The sequence below is a fragment of the Leptonychotes weddellii genome, chromosome 4 (genome assembly GCF_054177405.1).
Source record: "Leptonychotes weddellii isolate Sample4059 chromosome 4, ASM5417740v2, whole genome shotgun sequence".
Taxonomy (NCBI): Eukaryota; Metazoa; Chordata; class Mammalia; order Carnivora; family Phocidae; genus Leptonychotes; species Leptonychotes weddellii.
In genome coordinates, this window is record NC_138372.1 from 115,268,695 (window position 1) to 115,292,077 (window position 23,383).

Consider the following 23,383-nt stretch of genomic DNA (forward strand, 5'->3'; position numbering starts at 1 on the left):
TTTTTTTTTTGAAGCCATTTTTAAAAAAGGTAAATATTTGGCTAAATACTAAGTAATACCAAACTCAAATATTTAAGTTTTAGGCACCATTACCAACTGCCAAAATATTTTTTTTAAGTGACAATGAAAGGTAATAGGTCTCTCTCTTTACCAAAATCTGGTTTCTTCTTTTCTTTCCCATATGTTAACAGACCCTGGGGAAAGAAATTCCAAGTAAATCTCCATTGTTCACATACTTGACTGGGAATTTGGAGATTTGGGCACCACATTTCTAGATGAAAACATGAAAATTTCCAGAGATCAGAAAAAATGGAATTTTAAACTGAAATCTAATTTTAAAACTTGATAATTTGGTCACTATAGTGAATGCCATCTTCTGATTTTATCTTTTCTCATAATAGGAAAAATATTTTTAGTGAAGTTATATTCTGCTTAAATTTCTTATTAAGTAGTGCACATTAGTAATTTTAAGAATTCAGGCTTGTACATCTGAGTATTTTCTGAAAAGAATAAATAAAAATGTTTCATAATTGTCTTAACTTCCAATAATTCATAAAACTAACATGTTTCTATGAGTCTTTGTTTTGGGCAGAATGTTCAAGTCTATCTTCCATGCATACATCAGGCAGACTTATACTGAGAGAATCATTTCCCCCCAAAGAATTGTATTGCATCTCAGAGACCTGCACCCAGACCAGATTTTCATCTGAGGAAGGAGCTGCTTCAGAGTGTTAAAAAGAGAATAAATCCATCTTTAGAAGCAAATGATATCCCAGTTCCCAGTGGAAAATATATATAATTGTCTAGCCTAAGAGAAAAACAACTGGGTTTTTCTAGAGAACAAAGAATTTTGCCAAACATGGGGGAACTCTGTGAGTAAATAAAAAACAAAAACAAAACAAACCTAAATATAATCTTCTTTAGAATGTTAAGGATATGAAGTTATGAGAGGAAAACTACCCAGAAAGGAGAATGGATGTGGGTGTGGGGTCTTATCTGAGTTTCCAGTTTGTACTCTAGGTGTGGAAAATTCACCACAGCTATGGATCATCTCTATGAAGACCATTCCTCATCTTCTCTCTGGTTTCTGTTCCCCATGAATCTCAGTTTACATCCTATAGCAGCTGGGGTTGAATGAAGAATTTCCTTTCTCTCAGCAGCAGGTAAGCCTCTGCCTAGGAGCCCCCTCTCTGTGAAGGGGTGACCAGTTAGCTGCAACAAGCAAGGAAGGGTTTGAGGAGAGAAGACACAGTTGGAATGTTCACTTACCACGAGCTTCTCAAGAAAGGGATTAGGTTCTCCCTTTATATTCCATTACCCTGGCATACAAGCACATACACAGAAATCTCTCTGTAAATTTGCCCCCTGGGTCCATGTTTTCAGGCCGTCTTATAGTTGAGCCTGTCTTGTAATGAAAGAGGTTCTCTGATACTGCAGGAAATACCAAATGCAGGGCCACCTACGATGGATAATCTGTTATTAAATCCTGATCTGTAGGGAACACAACATTGGATAAACCAAACAATGCAGTAAAGAAAAAAATACCTGTCAGCATGGCATTGGATACAGATTATTTTCCTAAGGAATACTTAATGATTAAACAGTGTTCTGGTGGTTTTGGTATAATTCATACTATGATACTTTACCATTGCTAATTTGCATGGATTGGATCTCTCTAGCTACACTATATGTTCATTATGGGTATGAGCATGCATCTCTCTGTGTTTTATTATGAGGATTTACTTAATTGATAAAGGTTTGCAGTAGGTAGTGCATGGGAAAATAATTAATGGCAAGACCTTGGGCATGAGTCAGTATGCTTAAAGCCTGAAAACATATGATGATCAGTGGGTACTGACTTTGTCTTTTAATGCTGAGTAAAGTCTCATAGAATTACACTAAATGAGAAATGAAACGTGACACTTCTGGCTTCAAAATTTAATTTTGAAAAAGGGGATCATGGCATCCCCCAAATGGCACATGTCTGCTGACTAAGCAGTGTAAGATGCTGTAACTAAATCCTAAAAGTAAAGGCTGAAAATAGAAATAATTGGAGAAAAGGAAAGAAAATTGTGTTAGTAAATTCAGTAACCACTAATCCCTGTTTTTTGATCAAAGACGTCTAGACACGACCTAACTCCATCCTAGCTTTTATGACTGCAGCAAAGGAGTGTGCATTCTTATTATCTTAGTTACAGTATTGGGGGATATCTGTGTAAACAAACATCTCCTGAACACTTGTCCATTTGTCAGAATTGCCTGTTCTCTGGGCTTATTTAGAAATCTGATTTGGTGCTAACTAGCATTCTTTTGGAAGGCTACACCCAGCGGCCCACGGAATTACTCCAACCAAAGAACTGACATAGTGTTTTGTACGATAGATGTGTTGCCTATAAGGATTTCTTGGAGACAATTCTGACCTCAAATATTTTTGTCCTTTTCTCTCCCCATATCATTTACACTTTTCATGTCCCAAATACACAGCTTTTGGGACAAAAAAATATCCTCATAAATATGAGTGCCTCCATCTTTTCCTTGGAGATAATAGCCAAACATTTATTTAAGAACTTATATTCCAGTTACCCTGCATCCATATTCCTTACAACAATCCTTCGGAGGAAAATATCACTACCGTTGTTTTCCAGAGAGGCAAACTGAGAACTCAGGAAGGTTAAGTAGCTTGTCCAAGACCACACGGCTAGTAAACCAAGACATCAGGATTAAACTGAGGCCTGATTATAACAGCTCATGTTCTTATTACATGACTCTAGGAAGTGTCACTGGTTCAGGCCAACCTTGGGAGTATGTTGAGTGGAAGACCTCTGTGATATGATTTATTTGCCTGTGAATGTCCCTTGCTTCCAAGTTTCTCCTTTGTCCAGGTAGGCATGAGAAACTCCTTTGATGTGAAACACTGCAGCACTGGGGGAGGGATGGAAATTCCCATTCACAGCTTATTTTGAATTAGTTAACTGCATTACCTAGCAGAACTCTGAGAACGGAATACAGGACGATGGGTTTTAATCTAGAGTGGTTCAGGAAGGGAACTTTTTAGCTCCGAGGGGCTTAATTGACGCACAAGAGGCTTTGCAGAGTCTAGTTGCCGCCACCAGGGGTCAGTGTGCAGGAGCTAGAAATCTAGGCACGAGGCAGCTTTGGGAAAACAAACTTGCATCAAAATGGGAAATGGAAATGAAAACCGTATTTTGGTTAGTAAGACTTGGCAAAGAGCCCCTGTGAGGTTAAACTCCAAACTGAAACTATAAATAAGAAGTTACTTATGATTGAGTCTGTCTGAAGACCTGAAAGTATATCCTGGCTAGGTGAAGGCAAAATGTACCTACTGTTATGGTTGCTAGTAAGTGATGCTCTTAAATGATAATGTGACCAGGTTATAGTACAGAGAGAGCTACTGACAGCAGTCTTTTCAAATTTATTAAAAATTCCCGTATTGATTGCACGTTAGGGTGATCACATGACAAGGAGGATAGAGAAAGAACGAGGAAAGCCCAAAGGTGTATTTTGTAAATTATCCAGGTGTAAGTACAAGCATCTCATTTTTAAAAATTACTCTGTAATGTGTTAGATAATTGTTAAAGGCCACTTCAATCTTGTATCACTTCATTCTTTTAGGCACAACAAAATATGCAATAAAATATCCAAGTGATATTAAATATTTAAGAAAATACATTCCCCAACAAAATGTCATATTCAGTTTCATTGCTTCCCAATATTTTATTTTTACCTCAGCCCCTTTGTGAACTATTTTGCAACAGTTGTTCATATTCTTATTTTTTTTTAAAGTTTTAATTTATTTGTTCATTTAAGTAATCTCTGCTCCCAATGGGAGGCTCAAACTCATGACCCCCAAGATCAAGAGTCACAGGCTCTTCTGACTGGGCCAGCCAGGGGCCCCCTCATATTCTTTTCTTTAGACATAGCTATTTGTATATTTTTAAAATATGGTTTGAAAATCAGAGCGTTTAAAATTTTTGTATTAAAATAATTTCTCCAGGAAACTGTAAGGTATTTAGTTCTCATCTTATTTTCCTAAATATAAATACATTCATCTAGTAGTTGGGAAAACATATTCAAAATGATAGTTTGCATCCTTCATGATTTAATAGGAGCATGTGTCTGCTAAAGAGCACAGTGAAAGTTAATTGCCGTCTACTTGGAAAGCTCGAAGCAGCAGAGTTTGCCCCTGGCAAGATGATTTTACAAAAGCAGGAACAAATAATGAGCCAGGCTGTCTCTCAGCCATTACTGTGTCAGATGAAAGCTTCTCTCTCTACACACACACACACACACACACACACACACACACACACGATGAATTTAGAGGCACACATTCAAAATGACTGTTTATGATCTAAGCAGCAAAAATCATAACACAGCACAAAGTTTCATAAAAGGCTTCATCTGGGCCAGTGAATTTTGAGTGATATATTTCTAGAGTTTAAAAGCACAAATTATCTTCTGGCTAAAATACCTACCTGCATTCACTTTGACTTACTCATGTAGGTCTTTCAGCACTGGGACTTAACATTCTGACCTAACATTTAATGTATTAATCCTAATTTTAATCCGATACCAAGACTCTCTGTTGTACTGAATCAATTCAGGTTAATTCAGAATTATGTTGCTCCCACCCAGAATCAATAGGCCCACTGTTGGTTCTCTCCAAAGCTGACCACCCAGTTTTGTGAGAATCTGCAGTGAATTAGAAAATCTGTCATTGCTGAGGAGACTGGGCAGCTCAGATATGGCATGTCATCCTCTCTGGTCTATACAATACCCACCCTTTGTCTACCATCTCCTAAGCTAACCTGACATAACTGAGCCTGCCAGTCAATGAGATCTTTATTCTTCTGGAAGGAATGCCTTGCACACCAGTGTTATTAAGAAATTTCTGGACAATGTTTAGTGGCTGAAGAATAATCCAAGGTTCTATTAAAAAGCCATCTGGGTAATTAATAGCACATTTGTTCTCAGCCTCCTCCCAATTTGTCCATTAGTGGAATAAAAGCTTAGGACAAAGGGTAATGTGGTTCAGTTATATTTTACAAGAATTCTTCAGGAAGTTGAAAACACATGATAGTTTTCCGAAGATACATATGTTTATGGGCTCTTAGAGCTGCAAATGGGAAAATCCATGAGCTTTAAACTCAAGTTTTTTGCTGCCACTGGCTATTTAAATTAAGAAAAAGGATATGGAGTATTGACAGTCTATCCTCAGAATTGATGAGCATGCTGCTAGCATGCCCCATAAACATGCATAGGCTGGGATGTCTCCATCACATTAAAATCAAAAAAAATTTTTTTCCCTTGAATATTAACAAATTTGAAAAAACAGAATTTTTACCATGTTGCCTGGTAGTTGAAGGCTTTTCTGGGATCTCTTTCTAGTGTATTTTCATGAGTAGTAGCCTCAAGCAGCATATGTTTGCATCATTGCCAAATAAATTGTTTTTCTTATTGATGCTTTCTCTCTTAGTCTACTTCCCCCCCTTCACTGCATGTACAGAGAAACTTTGAAGTTCTAGATGTTTGAGGATAAAAGTTAAAAACACCTCTGCAAAGTTAAATGAGGATGTTTTTCTCTCTTTTAGATTTATTCTAAGGCAGTGGCCAGCTAAACAGCACAGGAACCTAGAATTTATGGGAATTACATTGCCACAGAGCATATCTCTGTGTGGATGTGGATGTGGGTGTTGGGGGATGTGGTGGAGGTGAGATGGGGGCCATGTCAGGGTCACACCAGTGTATCTGTAAATACATTTCAGTAGGTTGGGAGGTGATCAGACTCAGGTAGAGAGGGAGAGATCACAATGGCCTCTGATCCCCCCTCCCTTGCTCAGTTTACCCTGCTATCTGCCTTTTTCTTCCTGGAACACGGAGTCTTTGTACTTGATAGTCTTTACCTTGAGTGCTCTTTCCCTGTGTTTTTGTATGACTGGGCTTTCCCCTTTCCAGTAAATGTTCTAAGAAAATGTGCTTTGGAGGGGACAGACCTGAGTGAAGACCTAGGTTCATTCATTCATTCACTCATTCATTGGATACTTATTAAATGCCTGTTAAGCCCCAGGTCCTGTTGAAGGCACAAGAGCTAAAATATTTCTGACTCTCGTCCTCGCAAGCTTACTGTTTTGTCCAGGGAGAGAAGCAATCAAATACCAACACAGCTGCACAAGCCGTAACCATGACAAGTGTAGATAGGAGAGGCGCCAGATACCCTGACAGCCTTTACTCAGGGATTTGAACTGGACAGGAAATCAGGGAAGCTTCCTGAGGAACTGACTCGTGGGCTGAGCGCTGAGGGATGATAAAGCATTATTTAGTGGAGAGGGGAAGGAAAGCGAGGTGCAGGCGGAAGACAGTGAAGACCTGGTTCTGGAAAGGGGTATGGTGAGTGTGGCTGGATTAGAGAGAGCAAGGGGAAAGTGAGCCAGATGTAGCAATGGGGGGGGGGGGTGGCTGGTTCCACAGCTTAGAGGACAAACACGAGCTCTATCTTTAGAACAACGGGAGGTCGTTGAAGGGTTGTGATACTTTATGGAAAGTGGAAAGCTTGTGGAAAAGCTCTTCCCTTCTCTTCCTTACCTTTCCTCCACCTTGGCCTCCCTTTCTCTTCTCTCTGCCCAGACTGAGGTCATTCAGGAAAGTAACTCTGTCATTTCTTTGCATCATGAGATTTCACTGTGGCTTTCGTGGCACCCTTACCGCCCCCTCCAGGTGCCTTCAGCATCATGAGTTCAGAAGAGGGTCTGGAGGGCTCAGCAAACAGTGCTCACCGCTACTCTAGGACAGCTTCAGGTATGGGCCTCTCTGACCCGGCAAACACATGAAGGAAAGTACCATTTTATTCCTAAACTAAGTTCTGTTTTAGAAACACAGACTCTGAGATAAGCCAAGGAATGAAACTGTTTGAATCTCCACTGGTGACTAAGTGTTTTTTTTAATTTCACTGAGTTAGGAGGTCAGCTGCCTTGGCTGCCAAAGTGTGAGGGGAGCTCAGAGCTAGCGACCTGGGGCCCTCACTGAGGCTGTTCTTGGCCGGCCCCGGCGCCATCCCAGCCTGGGAGGGCTGGGCCTCTCCCCAGCAGAACAAATATTTGTTAGCACTTTACACAAGAATACTCTTGAGCTCATTGTATTTACATTGCAAATGCTCTGTAAATAGCAAAGCAGTTATGTGTACCTGAAATGTGTTATTTGTTTGAGGACACTATATTCATAGAAGATACGGAAAAATTAAGTTTGGAAGGGAGAGGAGTGCCATGAAAAAGCAAACAAACCCAAACCTTCAGCAGAAACTCTCTTTGCCAGGGTGGATATTTAACAGGGCCTCCCCAAAATGAATCCCACGTGAACGCTCCCTCCAAGTCTTTCCCTTGGCAGGTTACGTAGACCTAGAATTATAAACCCAACTGTCAGTACAACCTGTCTGAGAAGAGGAGATGGCAGCCATGCCCTGGCTCTGGAACAGGGGACTCTGGAGCATCACGGGGTTTTTTTCTCCCTTTAGGACTTCCCAATGCCCAGCGCCTGTGGCCTACAAGTCATGAGCACCTCAGGAAGAGAAGATGACACAATCCCCATCTGCTAAAGGCATCGTGTCTTCAACACTTCCAAGGACTAGCTTTTCATGTCCACACAGGTCAACACATGTGGATAGCTGTGGTCATATATAAAGAACACTTTCCTATATGTTTTGGGATCATGCTTTTCTACTATAAGATGAAAACCCCAAAACACAGGAACACATTTTAAATAAAGAAGAGTTGGTTTGAGAGAAAAAAAAATTGCTTCCACAAAACAAAGGCAGTGCTCTTCATATTGTGAGGGAAATTATTCCAGTCTTTTTGTCTATGCAGTTTAAATTTTTTATTTATGTATATTCTACATAAGGATTATCCCTACATGGTGTGATGCTTCTGGAAGTATCTTCACCACTCTCCCCAAATTATTGCCTAGCTGAAGCATCTTATCATTTATAATTATATATATATAATTAAATGATAATCTTACTTGTTTGAAAAGCTTTATTGAGATATAATTAACAAGCATAATTTATCCATTTAAAGTATACAGTTCAGTGTTTTCCACTGGATTCACAGGGTTATGTAATCATCGTCACAATTTAATTTTTTCTATCACAATTTAACTTTTGATCATTTTTGTCTCTCCCAAAACAAAAAGCCCATGCCCATTAGCAGTCACTCCTCATTTCCCTCAGCCCACTTCACCCCCAGCTGCAGGCAACCCCTAATCTACTATCAATCTCTGGAGACTTGCCAATGCTGGACATTTTATATAAATGGGATCATACCATACATGGCCTTTTCTCCCTGTCTTTTGTCATTTAGTGTGTTTTCAAGTTTCGTTCATGTTGCAGCATGTATCAGCACTTCATTTCTTTTTATTGCTGAAGAGTATTCCATTTTATGATGACACCACATTTTATTTTTCCATTCACCAGTGAATGGACCTTTGGGTTGTTTCTAGTTTGTGGCTGTTATGAATAATGTTGCTTTAAACATTCATGTGTGTATGTGTGTGTGTACAGATGTTTTTATTTCTCCTGGGTAGATACCTCAAAATAGAGTTTCTAAGTCCTATGGGAACTCTATGCCTAACATTTTGAAGAAATGCCAGACTGTTTTCCAAAGGGCTACACCATTTTATGTTCCCATAGCAGTGCATGAGGGTTCCAGTTCCTTCCCATTCTCACCCAAACTTGCAACTGTCTTAACATTTCTTTATATGAAGCATTATTTGTCATTTACTATTTTGCAGTTCAAATCTTGTCTTTATCCCCTCCCCTTCCCTTCCCCTATCAAGTCCCTAACATGGTAGCATGAATTAGTTTATTAAATGGTTTTCTTGTGAAAGTAGGTTTTTCTTTAGTGCCCCTCTGTGCCAGGTTGGGCTGGAGAGAAAATGTGAGGAGCTAGAGGGAATAGGCACCAGAAGGATCATGGGGCTCAGGGATTGTTCGGCCGTAGGCTTGGGTTGGAGACAGGGTCACAGGTTGGAATCACACCTCTGGTTCCTTGAAGACACGGGTAGAGGTGTATCACTTGTCTGTAAGCTAAGTACACTCTCAGATTGTTGGAACTCACAGCAATCCAGCCTGGTGAAGCCTTGTTCACGAGCTCTGGCTGGTCACTACCCACTATTCAGAGTGTCGGCTTGAGAACTCTTGTTACTGGTCCATGACAGCAATTGAGAACAAGTGTTTAGAAACATTTTTGACAATATGACAATGCTGTGACATCCCAGTGTGATGAACTCATGATCAGTGAACTCATTAAATGCGGTTTAACTTGTTCACTCGTCAAATTCACAGAGCAAGTTGCATGTGGCAGGAGCTGCATTCTAGACGTATGCAGTGAGACCAGGACAGATCGGAAATCGAAAATAAGATTAGTCCTTGGCCACAGCGTGAGAATCACTGCAGCCAACTCATGCTTTTCAACATTTTCCTTTCTTCAACTACATTTGACTTTTATTTTTAAAGATTTTATTTATTTATTTGAGAGAGAGAGAGAATGAGTATGAGCTGGGAGGAGGGGCAGAGGGAGAGGGAGAAGCAGACTCCCCACTGATCAGGAAGCCCTATCTCAGGACCCTGGGATCACGACCTGACTCGAAGCCAGACACTTAACTGACTGAGCCACCCAGGCGCCCCTACATTTAACTTTGATGCAGGAGTGGAGGAGGTTCACGGTGTAGGAGAATAATGATGATAACAGATACTGAGCCCTCACTAAATGTTAAGCACTTTATTCACATCAACAATTTATTATTTATTTTTTTTTAAAGATTTTATTTATCTAAGAGAGAGGGAGCGGGGAGGGGTAGAGGGAGAAGCAGGCTCCCCACTGAACAGGGAGCCCGACGTGGGACTTGATCCCAGGAAGCACACCTCTGGTTCCTTGAAGACATGGGTAGAGGTGTATCACTTGTCTGTAAGCTGGGGACAGGAGGCATAAGTACTAGCTCTGTGGGTAGTTTTACACCCTGATGGGTGAGCGGGGTGAGTCCTGCCTCAGCTTCAAGCTCTTCCAGTTTCTGAGGGTCTGCTCTTCTCACTGATTTGGATCCTGGCCCCTCTCTCCACTCCAGGCCCTGGCTCTGCCTGGTCTCCTTTGCTGGCTGAGTTACTGGATCGCAGTATGTGGGGAAATTCTCTGAGGCAATGGGGTGGGAATGTAAATAGGAAGAATCAAATCAGGAAAAGAAGCTGAGAAAGAGCCCAGAGGAGTGAAGGAGAGCTTGAGCGGCCTTTCTCTGGGGGAAGAGTTATAGCAACTGCCGTGGAAAGTGGAAATCTGGGGGCAAGAAATAGGGGTATAGAGAACTAAGTGTGAGGTATTCACTTCCTCTGTTTATCCACAACCTTGGGAAAAATCCACAGAACTTTCTGTGCCTTTGGAGTGAGGTGGGTATTTTCCCTTTGCAAACTGCATTCTGAGGGAGAGCCGGGCAGGCTGCGTGGCCACATTTGGATTACATTTGGGCAACTCAGAGCCCTTAACTCCTGTTCCCAGCTGATGTAGCCTGGGTCATGTATTTATACCAAAGGGAAAGAAGACTTGTAGTTCTCTCTGGTCTTTTAGAAGAGCAGGGGTTAGTGATGGAGAGGATCAGTCTGCCCACCAAGTAGCCATGCAGGTGTGTAACTGTTCCTTCCTTCCTTGCTCCATCTGCATATTGGCCAAAGGTTACCCTGCGGATATCTGTTTTTTAGCCAGCATCATCTTGGCTTGATGCAGATTTTCTATGGTGGATTTGTGCTAAACTCCTTCACACTGTATTCCATCAAAACACTTATTTTAAGGATTTTTGAAGTTGTCTTATTATTTGGGGATCTGAGGTTAGTGACTCGTTAGGAAGAACTGCTAACCTTGAGCGGACTTTTGTAGGCTTTAACCTCAATTTCATTTCATTTCAGGGAGAGTCATGCGACTCCTCCTGCAGTTCTATGCAAAGGTATATTGGTCATTTACGTTCACATGCCACATGGATGCTTTCAGGGGGAAAGCTTATACACAAAACCTTACACATTTGCAGGCCAGAAAGCAGTACTGTTCTTTACCAGCCTTTCAGATAAGTTCCTAGAGCCAAGATGTACTATGTAGAATATCTGGGAGACTTTCCCGAGAGATTCTTTGAGATGCATAACTTGGAGGCTGGAGACGACATCAGTCTTCAGTAAGTCTGAGATTTTTCAATTTTAAAATGAAATATTTTGCTTCTGGAGACTCTCCATAGAATTGTAAAGTGCCCTTGTGTCATTGTGTAATTATTCAACAAGAGCTTTGCCCTGGGAGCATTGCAGTGGCTGGGAATTAAGAAACTTCTGTTTCAATTCCAACTGCACCAGTGACTTCTGTGTGACCTTAGGGAAATTAGTTAACCTCCTTGGGTTTTATGTGTTTCAAAATGAGAATCAGACTATTACCTCATAGTCTGGGCTCAAGACTCAATAAGGAGCTGAAGCCCAGTGAGCTCTGCAGGTGAAGACTGCTAACACTAGCCTGGTGCTTCAGTGCGAAGGCCCTCCCTCGGTCAGAAGCACAATTAGTAACTCGGTCAGCCTGCAGTCCTTTGGAAGGCTTGTTAAATACTAACAATACATTATATTTGAGGAGGGTCTCCCGATTTTTAAAAGAATATTATGTATTTAGTCTTCTAATTTGATTTTCTCCATCCTGGGGAAGGCAGGATTTATGATCACCTGAATTCTGTAACTTCAGTTAGGCAGGAACTTAAAAGGGATGTTACAAGTTAATTTAAAGACTTAGTAACATACAGGGCAATGCATATTCTTCCACAATCTAGCCCCACGGAAAGACAGTTTCTATGGCAATATTTACATTTGTAGTGTAAATTATTCCTTGGTAGTACACTGATCACAATCAGAGTGGCTGTGTTTAAATCTGTCTCTATCAGTGAGGAGCCCTAGGCAATTTACTTAGCTTCTCTTGGCTTTATTCTTCTCATTATAAACCAGGGATAAGGGGGGCCTGGGTGGCTCAGTCGGTTAAGCCTCTGACTCTTGATTTTGGCTCAGGTCATGATCTCAGGATTGGATGGAGCCCTGCGTTGGGCTCTGCACCCAGCAGGGAGTTGGCTTGAGATTCTCTCCCTCTCCTGTTGGCCCTCTCCCTGGCCCCGCTTGCATGCACTCTCTCTTAAATAAATAAATAATAAATCTTTAAAGATAAAATAGGGATTATAAAGTACTCATTTCATAATATCAATCTTCATAATAAGGGTTACATGTAATAATATACATTGATACATATAAAATGCTTAGTGTGTTGCCTATTATATAGTAAACTCCCAATTACTAAGTTGTGCTTATTTTTATTTTCTTATGTACCATCAAGTTATACCAATATGCCATCAAGTTATTCTTCTTTTAAGAATACACTTTAAAATGTTTAACACACATTAGTCTTTTTATAAATCGGAACCGTACAAAGAAGAAAATATAAAAATGATTTGTGTTCTTCCCACTTAATTCCTGTTGACATTTTAAAGAACAAAATAACACATTTATAAGGTTAGAAACATCAACTTGTAGAGAAGTGTATACCTTGGAAAAATGAGGAACCTCTTTTTCCTTTTTGCAAGGTAATCCCTATTAACTGTTCAATTATTTTCAGGAAAGTTTGTATATTTCCACATATATGCATCAACCTTTTTCCTGTTCACACATAAGATTTCATACAAAATATACTGTTCTGTACTTGTTTTTCTCTGCTTCTATATCTGAAAGCTTTTCTACATACAGATCTTCTTAAATCTCTTTAATGTTCTCCTAGTGTTCCATTAGGTAGATGCATCATAGTTCATTTGTCCTGTTATTTGTTGATGAACACTGGGTTATTTTCAATTTTAGTTGGTTTGTTTGCATTAATTATGCTCTAGTGAAGATCTCTGTACTTATGTCTTGGGGGAATTTCTGCAGGTACACCAGTAAGGTAAATTCCTAGCTTAGGGTCACTGAGTCATGCATTTTAGTTTTGACAGTTATTTGATAGATCCTTCTCTACCAATTTATACCAACGTAACACTTCTACTAAAGGTTGTTTTCTATACCCTTGCATGTACTAGGTATTTTCCAACCATGAGCATTTTCAAGATTAAAAAATGGCATCTTGTGATTTATATTGTTGATCAGTGAAGAACATTATCTCTTTCTTACTGTGATTTTTCTTATAAGTGCAGTTGATCAGCTTTACCTGTGTTTGTCTTTTTCACCATAAACTCCATGTTTGTATACTTTGCCCATTTTTCTGTTAGGTTACTTATGTTTTTTCTCATTTATTGATATGACCTCTTAAAAATAAATATGTGGTTTCAAGAGATATGTTAAATCATATGTAATTTTGTGTATATCTTGGGATAAAATAAATTTACTTGGGAGCTATAGTAGACAAAATTTGTGATTGTTGATCCAGTATCTATTTCTCCTTCCGCAAATACTATCCAGATTTTCCTTTTGGATAACAGTGCATTTTTGCTCCATGCATTTTGGCTTTCTGTAGGTATAGACACATGACCTAGATCTCGCCCACCAGAGTCCTGTAGCGCTCTGGGCACAGTATAGAGACAGACCCACACCGGACCCATAGGGGCCTTTCCTATGACTCTGCTGCATTTGTGCTTTCATTCGGCTGCAGTAGCTGAGGACAGATAGAATGCTGTGGAAAATATGGTAAAATTGAAGTAGGAGTAGGCAAACATCGAATCAGTAATTGGCTTCTCGGGGCACCTGGGTGGCTCAGGCATTAAGCGTCTGCCTTCAGCTCAGGTCATGATCCCGGGGTCCTGGGATCAAGCCCCGCATGGGGCTCCCTGCTCAGCGGGGAGCCTGCTTCTCCCTCTCCCACGCCCCCTGCTTGTGTTCCCTCTCTCGCTATGTCTCTCTCTGTCAAAAAAAAAAAAAAAAAAAATTGGCTTCTCGACTACCATGGGCCTTATGGATGAAGTTGGCTTGGTTTGGAAATTTGATATGAAAGGATGCCCTGAATATATGCAAGAGCAGGTGGGAGAAATGCTTTTAGGATGACTTGAAATTCAAAATATTCCCAGCAGGGCCATGAATACCAGGCAACAGTTTATTCAAGAAGGGGAAATCGAGGCTCCTTTGGAGTCATTGCGCTATGACCTCTACATTGTGAAATGGCCAAGTCTTCACAAGAGACTGGTTTAATAAATAGGAGCCAGGCTATAGCCTGCAGCCTGAGGGACGAACTTCGCGTATGTGTGATTTAATGTGCTCGAGTCTCGTTTTGGTAAAATCGCACACATTGATACAGAAGCGTATGAAATGAAGGATGTCTCTTGTTTTTTTCTCTCATTCTTTCTTTCCCTCCTTTTCTGTATTAATTGGGAATCAGGGATTTGTGCTTCCCCATATGTCAGAGGGTGAGGTACTACTACATCTCACATATTTTAAGAGCCAGAGTTCAAGTTTAAAAACATGGAAAGCTAGGACTTAGGAATACATTTTCATAATGCTGCTTACTTTTGGCATTGAGTACCAGTTCATGACCATATTCCTTTTGGCGAGCCAGAGTTTAACTTCCAATAAGAAGAGTTAAGTGGTGAAAATGCGTAAGATAAACTCATAAAGTTAAGCTTCTAAAATAAGAATTAGCTAAGTGAAAAAAGTATAAACTCAGCTCCACTCATAGTGAGTAAAGCTAGTAATTTATGTCTACTTAAAAATGTTTTTATTTTTTTATAGTGTGATAGGAGCAGGAATGACAGATCGGCAAAATTCAAACCATGTAACAAAACCAGCCATACTGATGACATAGCTTACTAAATGTATATTGAAATGATTTTCTCTCTTCAGGGTGAACTCATTAGAAAAGTCAGACCGGAACCACATAGGCTACATTTCAACCAATGAGCCACGGACTGAATTGAGACGGGGAGAGCTGCAGGGCCTTCTCTCCCTTTGGCATCTTTGCGATTTGACTGGGAGATGTGAGGCTGGGAACCAAGAGGGCCACATATCCACTGGCTTTTGTAAGTTCATTTATTGTGATGAAAGCTATTTTCCAAATTCTCCTTTCTCCCTTTCCGTATTTTTTAATAGTTATGTGTAATATGGCTATATTATAATCTAGCATTATTAGGAGTGAGAGATTTTAAATATGTGATTTTCTCTTTTTTTCTTTTAAAGAATTTATTTATTTACTTGAGAAAGAGAGAGAGAGAGTGTGTGTGCAGGAGAACACAAGCAGGGGGTGTGGCAGAGGGAGAGGGAGAAGTAGGCTCCCCACTGAGCAGAGAGCCCCATGCAGAGCTTGATCCCAGGACCTGGGGATCATGACCTGAGCCAAAGGCAGACATTTAACCCACAGAGCCACCCAGGTGCCCCTAAATATGTGAATTTTCTGGCAATTGTGGCATCCAAACTTTTATGTCTTAATTATTTTTTTAAATCTTAAATTTATTTTAAATGAAATAAATTTTAAATTATTTTTTAAAAATAAACTTTAAAATAAATTTTAAATTTCTCTCATTTCCGAGAGAGGGTGAGAGTGGGGGGAGGGGCAGAGGGAGAGAGAATGTCTAGGCAGACTCCATGCTGAGCATGTCGCAGGGCTCCATCTCATGACCCTGAGATCACAACCTGAGCTGAAATCAAGAGTCGGTGGCTTAACCAACTGAGCCATCCAGGTGCCCCTGTTTTAATTATTTTTAAGAGAACATTTTCTAAGGGGTATTTCTACATCCTTGGTATCATTATTAGGACTTACCGTTCTTTGTGCCAGTACAACTCTTTGCATGACAGCTGTCATGTCAGGCTATCAGCTGTCACTTATTTGTCATCCGTTGTTGCTGCATCTGCCAACCACCATCAGCTCGTCTAGTTTAAGTCCTCAAATATGAAGTGGTGAATATCCTACTGGTGAGTCAGGCAGGGGCCGTATTTTTTCAGCAAAGTTTGGACCACAATGTGTCAGTATCCTATGGAGAGGATTCTTACGCTGAGTGTCTGGTTGAAATTGATGACCCTCCAGGGCTTCGGTGGCTAGTTCTTCAAGATTTGGTAAGGAGAATTGTTTCCTCATTTCTGGACTGGTCTTCCTTCTTCCTTGTTGCTTGGCTACGTCTTGTCCATTCTTTGATTTTGACCACTTCCTATGACTGCTCTTCAAGCTCTCCTTGTGCACTCATGACACTGACAACCTGAATCATCACTTAATGTTTCACATTTTATTGTAATTTTTTATTTAATGGTTGTGTTTCTTGGCAGATGCCATACAGGCTGGCATTATGCCCATTAAATTTTCCCTAGCACAAGCACATAGTTCTCTGCACATAGTAGGTGCTTTATAAATATATATATCTTAATGAATGAATTGAATACTTGGTTCTTTTTTTTTTTTTTAAAGATTTGACTTATTTATTTGTTAGAGAGAGAGAGAGTGAGAGAGAGTGCAAGCCTGGGGAGCGGCAGGCAGAGAGAGAAGCAGACTCCTCGCTGAGCAAGGAGCCTGATGTGTGACTCGATCCCAGGACCCTGGGATCATGACCTGAGCAGAAGGCAGACGCTTAACCGACTGAGCCACCCAGGGGTCTGAAAACTTGGTTCTTAAGTTGAAGTGAGCATAATCCCTGCCTTACCAGTCACACAGCTAGGGTGAAGGCCATCCAGGGCCTGAATAATAATCACATTGGGAACAAAATGGTAATACCTTTATCTCCAGAAAAATAGCTCTATTTTCTAAGTTGCTTGTTCTGCCCTGCTAGTTGTAGGATGTTAAAACTCGGTTATTCTGGGGGCACCCTTGTCTTTCCTTGTTGTGCCAAGAATCTGGAAGGCTTGTATGGTTGGTGCCTGGAGAAATGGGAGGGCCCTCTATCTCTTAACCCTTTGAAGCCACTTGGTTTCCCCCTTCTCTCCTGGCCCTATCACCTTAACTAGTTCTTGTACGCAAAGACTGTAAAACACAAGCCAGGAAAGACGGTGAGCTCTCAGCAGTTTCTGTTATCCGCGCCACAACACAAATGCCCCAGAGAAGGTGCCCAAAGGCCTAGCTGTTTGCTTAGAGCATGAAATGAGAAAGAACAAAATATAAATTAATAACAAAAAAAATCACCCTGTACTATGATGGACTGAATTTCATCTCACCAAAATTCATATGCTGAAGCCTTAACCTTCAACATAATCACATGTGGAGATAGGGTGTTTAGGAAGTAATTAAAGCCATAAAGGTGGGGTCCTAATCCAATAGATTAATGTCCTTATAAAAAGAGGAAGAGAGATCAGAACTCTTTCTCTCTCTCTCTCCGCCAAAGGATACAGTGAGAAGGCACCTTCTTCTACAGGAAGTAGACTCTCATCAGGAACAGAATCTGTGAAACCTTGATCTTGGTTTTCCAGCCTCCAGAACTGTGAGCAAATAAATTTCTTTTGTCTGAGTCAGTCAGTCTGTGGTACTTCATTTTGCAGCCTGAGCTGACTAAGACATGTACTTAGTGTTGACTCCCTGTCCCCATCCTGCAGAATCGCTGGGATGCATCTGTACATTATGCACTCGAGGCATCATGCCAACTTCATTAAATGCTAAGTTTAGAATCCATAACAACTTTATTACATGTGAAAATAATTTGTAGGTTGGATTTTTCTCACTTCTCAAGATTTCCCAAGTATCACAATGATTGCTGAGAAGGTATTATTAATAATAAATGAGTATTTGTAGATAATTTTTCAAAAATCAGATAATTGTTTCAAAAACAAAATTATGAAAAGCCTTTCGATTTCTCAAAGAAAAATGATATTTAATCTGGGGATGTGAGAATATTTTAATATATTTAATATGGTGTAAGGTGAAGTCTCTGAATTCTAAAATTCCTAAAAGTTGCCTGTGCCTCCAGCTCCCTCACTTCCCTCCTAGTGTCCTAGTGATCTCTGTTTTGAGAGTGTAATACAATTGTGATGCTAACTACTCAGGATTAGCTCAGTCTTCACAGGTTAAGGGCACTCTCCAGCAAGATCGCCCTCACTTCTGACACCAGCCACAACTTGGGGATTTCCAGATCACCTGTACTTCTGACCAACTGGCTACAAATATGGGAGTTCCCACTACCCATCTCAGGTTTGATAATTTGCTAGAATGACTCCTAGAATTCAGGTAAGTGTGATAATTATGATTTCTCCTAGCGCATCAGTATGTGTCAACTAGCAGGAAGCTCACCTGAGCTTCCAGTGTCTAGAATTTCCACTGGGGTTTCATTGTTTATACATGGTTGGTGTTTCTGGCATGGCCAGCATCCCCCTGCCAACTCAGATATGGTCCTTGGGGCTCACCATAAATAACAAAGACACTCCTGTCACTTGGGAAATTCCAAGGATTTGAGGGTTACCTCCTAGGAACCAGGAAGCCAAAGACCAGCCACATTCTTTATTACACTACAGAGAGCTATGGATGTCACACTCATTGAAATGAGTGAGGGCTTCATTCCCACTTGTGTCACAATTGTTTTCTTAGATTCCCCAAAGAGTAAGCTAACTTTTAAAATTTTATTAAAATCCTCTCTCTTAAGAAACTTGAGCTAATTTCTTTCAAATTTGGTTGGAGAATTTTCTATGCCAAACATCAGTTTCCCTTCCTCCTTAGAGACAGCTGTTTCCTCTAGTTACCAAGCTTCTAAATTTTCTCCCCCATTTCTGTTGGGGATCTTGAAAACTGGATTCTTGGTGGACCTTCTCTAGTTTGCTAGAGTTTCTGAGATTGTAGAGAAAGCATCCCACTTTCCTCTGATATAACAAATGAGACACATATTTCCAAGTGCATCTTTTTGTTTTAATGAAGGTATAGCATTTGCATTATTAAAGCATGAATTGCCTCCATCTATAAGCCAAATGGATAAAAAGCACAGGGGCCTAGAATACAATGAAAGAGATTATTTAGAAAATGTTTGCTCTAATTTGACTGAAAACCTGTTTTTTTTTTTTTTTTTTTTTGGTTTGTTTTTGGTGATACAGAAAATGGAAAAGCCTGAAAATCTTAATGATTCCAATTTTGCTTTAAAATCACCCAATGTACTCTGCCATATAGGATATAGTGATATTTAGTCTTATGTGTCAACTTAGCTAGGTTATGGTGCCCAGTTGTTTGGCCAAATATTAGATGTTACTGTAAATGTATTTTGTAGATGTAATTAACATTTACACTTTTGACTTTAAGTAAAGGACATTATCCTTAATAATGTGAGTGGGTTTCATCTAATCAGTTGAAGGCTTTAGAAGCCAAAAAAGAGAAAGAATTCTGCATTTCTGCTCAAGACTATAACAGAAATCCTGCCTGAAGTTTCCAGCCTGGTAGCCTGCTCTACAAGTGTAGGATTTGTGAGCCCCCACGATCACATGAGCCACTTCCTTAAAATTTACCATCACCTACCTATCATCTCTCTGTCTACGGTGGAGAACCCTGACTGATAAAAATGTAACATTTTGATTCGCTTTCATTAGCATTCAATTCTCATATAGAAAGGTTAAAAAGGAAACAGTAATTGCTGAATAAGCAGAGCTGTCAATGGCATGTTTCAGTGTTGCTGTCTCTTTCCCTTCAACCTCTTTCTGCAAATGTAATGGGATAAGAAAACATAGGTATCTGCCTTTAAGACATGTAGTCTGTTTTTAAGATATCACTGAATTTATTATCACATAGTTGGCTAGAGATTAATTTGAATATGGTGGAGAGAATCTTGAGTTGAGAAAACTTACTTTTAAGTTCAACTACAGTAGACGCTCTCTTGGCCAATCTCTACTTACTTGAATCTCTGGATTAATGGAAGCTTGCCATTCCCTCCATGAATAAATAACGCTCACTGTTGCTTCTGATACACTGAAAGCTAACTGTAGGTAGCATGCTTCTTCCTAGTGTGCCTGGGTACATCTACTTCCATATTTACCTGAAGCCAGTTTAGTTTATCTGAAATCTCTGCATGCCAGTCCAATTGTTATTGTTCTTATGTTATTTAATTAAATATTATGTAGACCAATGAAATGGAAGGGCTAAGACCAAGTTGAATGCTTTCAAAAGGCTCAATAAAGGTGTTTGCTAAAAGAAATTGCTGTCGAAGTAGGCATGAGACGATTATAAAACGCGGAAAATGGGTGATAAAATTCTAAAAGGATTCTGCCCTTAGATTGCTGTGCAAAATTCCTTAAGTATTCACTTAAAGAAATTGCAGTGGGAAGTCATAGGCAATGCATAAATGCATTATAGATGTGGCTATATAAGAAGAAAGATTTGGAACTCCAATCAGTGTGCCCATTCTCAGAGAAACCCTTGGTCCAACAATGACAAAAAAATGTGAATTTGCATAGATTTAGATATATTAAGAGAAAAATATAATTGCAATAATTTTTTATGATTGTACATTTTAATTAGCTTTTTCTATTTACCAACCAGCTATTGGTTCTGTTTTCCGTGAATAAGAGGACTTCTATTTTATTTGATTATTAACTAGGTGCCAACTGAAGGTATGATGTTGAACAGGTCGCATAATATTACTGGGACTACGTTTCCTTAGGTATAAAGTGAAGAGTGTTATTTAGATGCTCTTGAAGGTCCCTGTCAGTTTAAAATTCTAGGATTGATCTGAGAGGGAGCTGAAATTGCTTTCGTAGTGTTCAGACTGGATAGCTTTCACAGGGATCTGATTAAGCAGGTAATACTTGAGTGGTGTCCCGACAATGGGCTTTAGATTGCATCTAATTTTCTATTATCACAAACAAGGCTGAAGTGGACAATCCTTGTACACTGTATTTGAAAAATAATTCTAGCATTTCTGAGAAGAACTCTATTTTCAAGGAGTGCTCATAATCTCTAAGAATGAGCTGTGTAAGGGAAATATGTGTCTCTTTTCCTTTCTTTCCACACCTCTCCCCCCATTTTTTCTTTCTAAATTGCTTTTCTGTAGAAAATTGAAAAATATAACACCAAGGAGGAATCTGGGGAGAGTGCCTGTTTTTTTTTAAAGGCAGTCATTTTATGCCTTTGCTGAGAACACTGTAGACAGCATGCACAAATATCATGTAAAAAAGGAAATAAAATAATGAAAATAATCTATAATTCTTCTTCCCAAATATACATTTTTTGAGAGAAAATGTATTTTTATTTTTTTTATTTGCAGCTAAATACTCTTTTGTTAGGCTGATGCTAATTTTAAAGTCATATTAATAGGCAATCAAAAGATTAGAGAGGGAAAGTAGTTAATATGGGAGAAGTTCCTTATATCAAGTAGCAAACAAATTCATTACAGACCAAGTTATAATTCAGGTCACAATAGAATTCTTATGGGGACACCTGGGTGGCTGTCAGTTAAGCCTCCGACTCTTGATTTCAGCTCAGGTCATGATCTGAGGGTTGTGGGATCGAGCCCTGCATCGGGCTCTGTGCTCAGTGTGGAGTCTCCTTTTCCCTCTCTCCACACAGCTCTCAAATAAATAAATAAATAAAATCTTAAAAAAAAAACAAAACCCAATAGGATTTTTATGTTTTGCAAAGTTTATGGAAAAGTGAACTTAAGTAGTTAAGTAATTAATATGGAGAAAATAGTGATTTTGGAGCTAACGATTAAAATGAAGTGCTTGTTCTGCCATTTACTCTCACTGTAGCATGGACAACTCAATCTTTCTTTGTCTTAGTTTCTTCATCCATAAAATAGCACAAAAACACCAACTTTGCCGAGCACTAAAAAATAAATTATAAATACTGTTTCCCCACTGTGTATTTTGGTATTGGAGATATGTTCTGGTGGAAACTTCCTCACTGTCTAGTGGAATGGTAAAGGTCTCATATATATAAGAGGAGAAGAAACACAATTTCTGTGTATTAGACATGCCTTGTTCCTTGACCTGTCCAGAACAAGGGGCATTTTTGCATGTTGTAGAACCTAGCTGGCAGTGAACTGACTTCTCTCTCGCTCAAGAATTCAAACTGGGAGACGTAAGTTTGCAGACAGTAGGCTTTTGAACAGAAAATGGGCGGAGAGGGCAGCCATCCTGTTGGGTCAAGTGGAAGCTAATTAATAAGTAGAGAAAAATAGACTATAGATAAAGGAACTCTGCAAAAATACTGAGATTACTCCATTCTGGATATTGTTTTAAACACTTCACTTCATTAGCCCCTCTTATCAGTAATGAAATTGAAGAAACTGAGTAAGAGATCTAACTTCAGCCAGTCTCAGCTGGAGTTTACATCTAAATCATCAGCCTATAGCATAAAAATGAGGCATAGAGAGGAGCCTTAATTTTCATCCACCTCCTGTGAGACCCTGTTGGGCAATAAGCCCCAATCATGGATTTCTGCAGTACTTACTATACTCTTTCAATAAACTTCCATTTTCTGGAGAAGATCTCTGTTCTTTAAGAAAATTAACCCTGATTAAAACAGCTTGGAAAATTCTAAAATTCCACCATGTATGGTAAGAAACAAAAAAATAAACAACAAGAAACAATAACAACCTTTCAAAGCAAGCATATTAATTGCCCTTGGGTTGCTCAATATTGAACAGTATCTTTACATATTGGTCCTGGAGTCATTGCATGGACACACAGCCGATAGTATGTGATGAGACAAGAAAGATGCTTTGGTGGAAGTAAACACTGGTTCCCTTCATGTCTGACTCTTGTTTTGGAATCAAGAAATGTGAGGCCTTCAGCTTTGTTTTTCAAGATTGTTCTGGCTATGTGAGATCTCTTGAAGTTCCATGTGAATTTTAGGATTTTATTTTTATTTCTGAAAAAAAATGTTATTGGAATTTGGTAGGGATTGCACTGAATCTGTAGATCACTTTGGGTAAGAATGTTTTAACAATATTAAGTCTTCTAATCCATGAGTGCAGGATGTCTTGCATTTAATTTGTATCTTCTTTTATTTGAAGAAGCAAGAAATACTACAAATGTTTTGTAGTCTTACGTGTACAAATCTTTCACCCCATTGGTTAAGTTTGTTCTTAAGTTCTATATTTTTTTTAAAGATTTTATTTATTTATTTAATTGACAGAAAGAGAGAGAGACAGCAAGAGAAGGAACACAAGCAGGGGGAGTGGGAGAGGGAGAAGCAGGCTTCCTGCTGAGCAGAGAGCCCGATGCGGGGCTCAATCCCAGGACCCTGGGATCATGACCTGAGCCGAAGGCAGTCGCCCAACCAACTGAGCCACCCAGGCGCCCTTAAGCTCTATTTTTTTGATGCTACAGTAAATGTGGCTGTTTTCTTAATTTGCATTTTTGATCATTTTTAGTGTATAGAAACACAACTGATTTTTCTGTGTTGATTTTTGTGCTCTGAAACTTTGCCAAAATCATTTATTATTTCTTTTATTTACT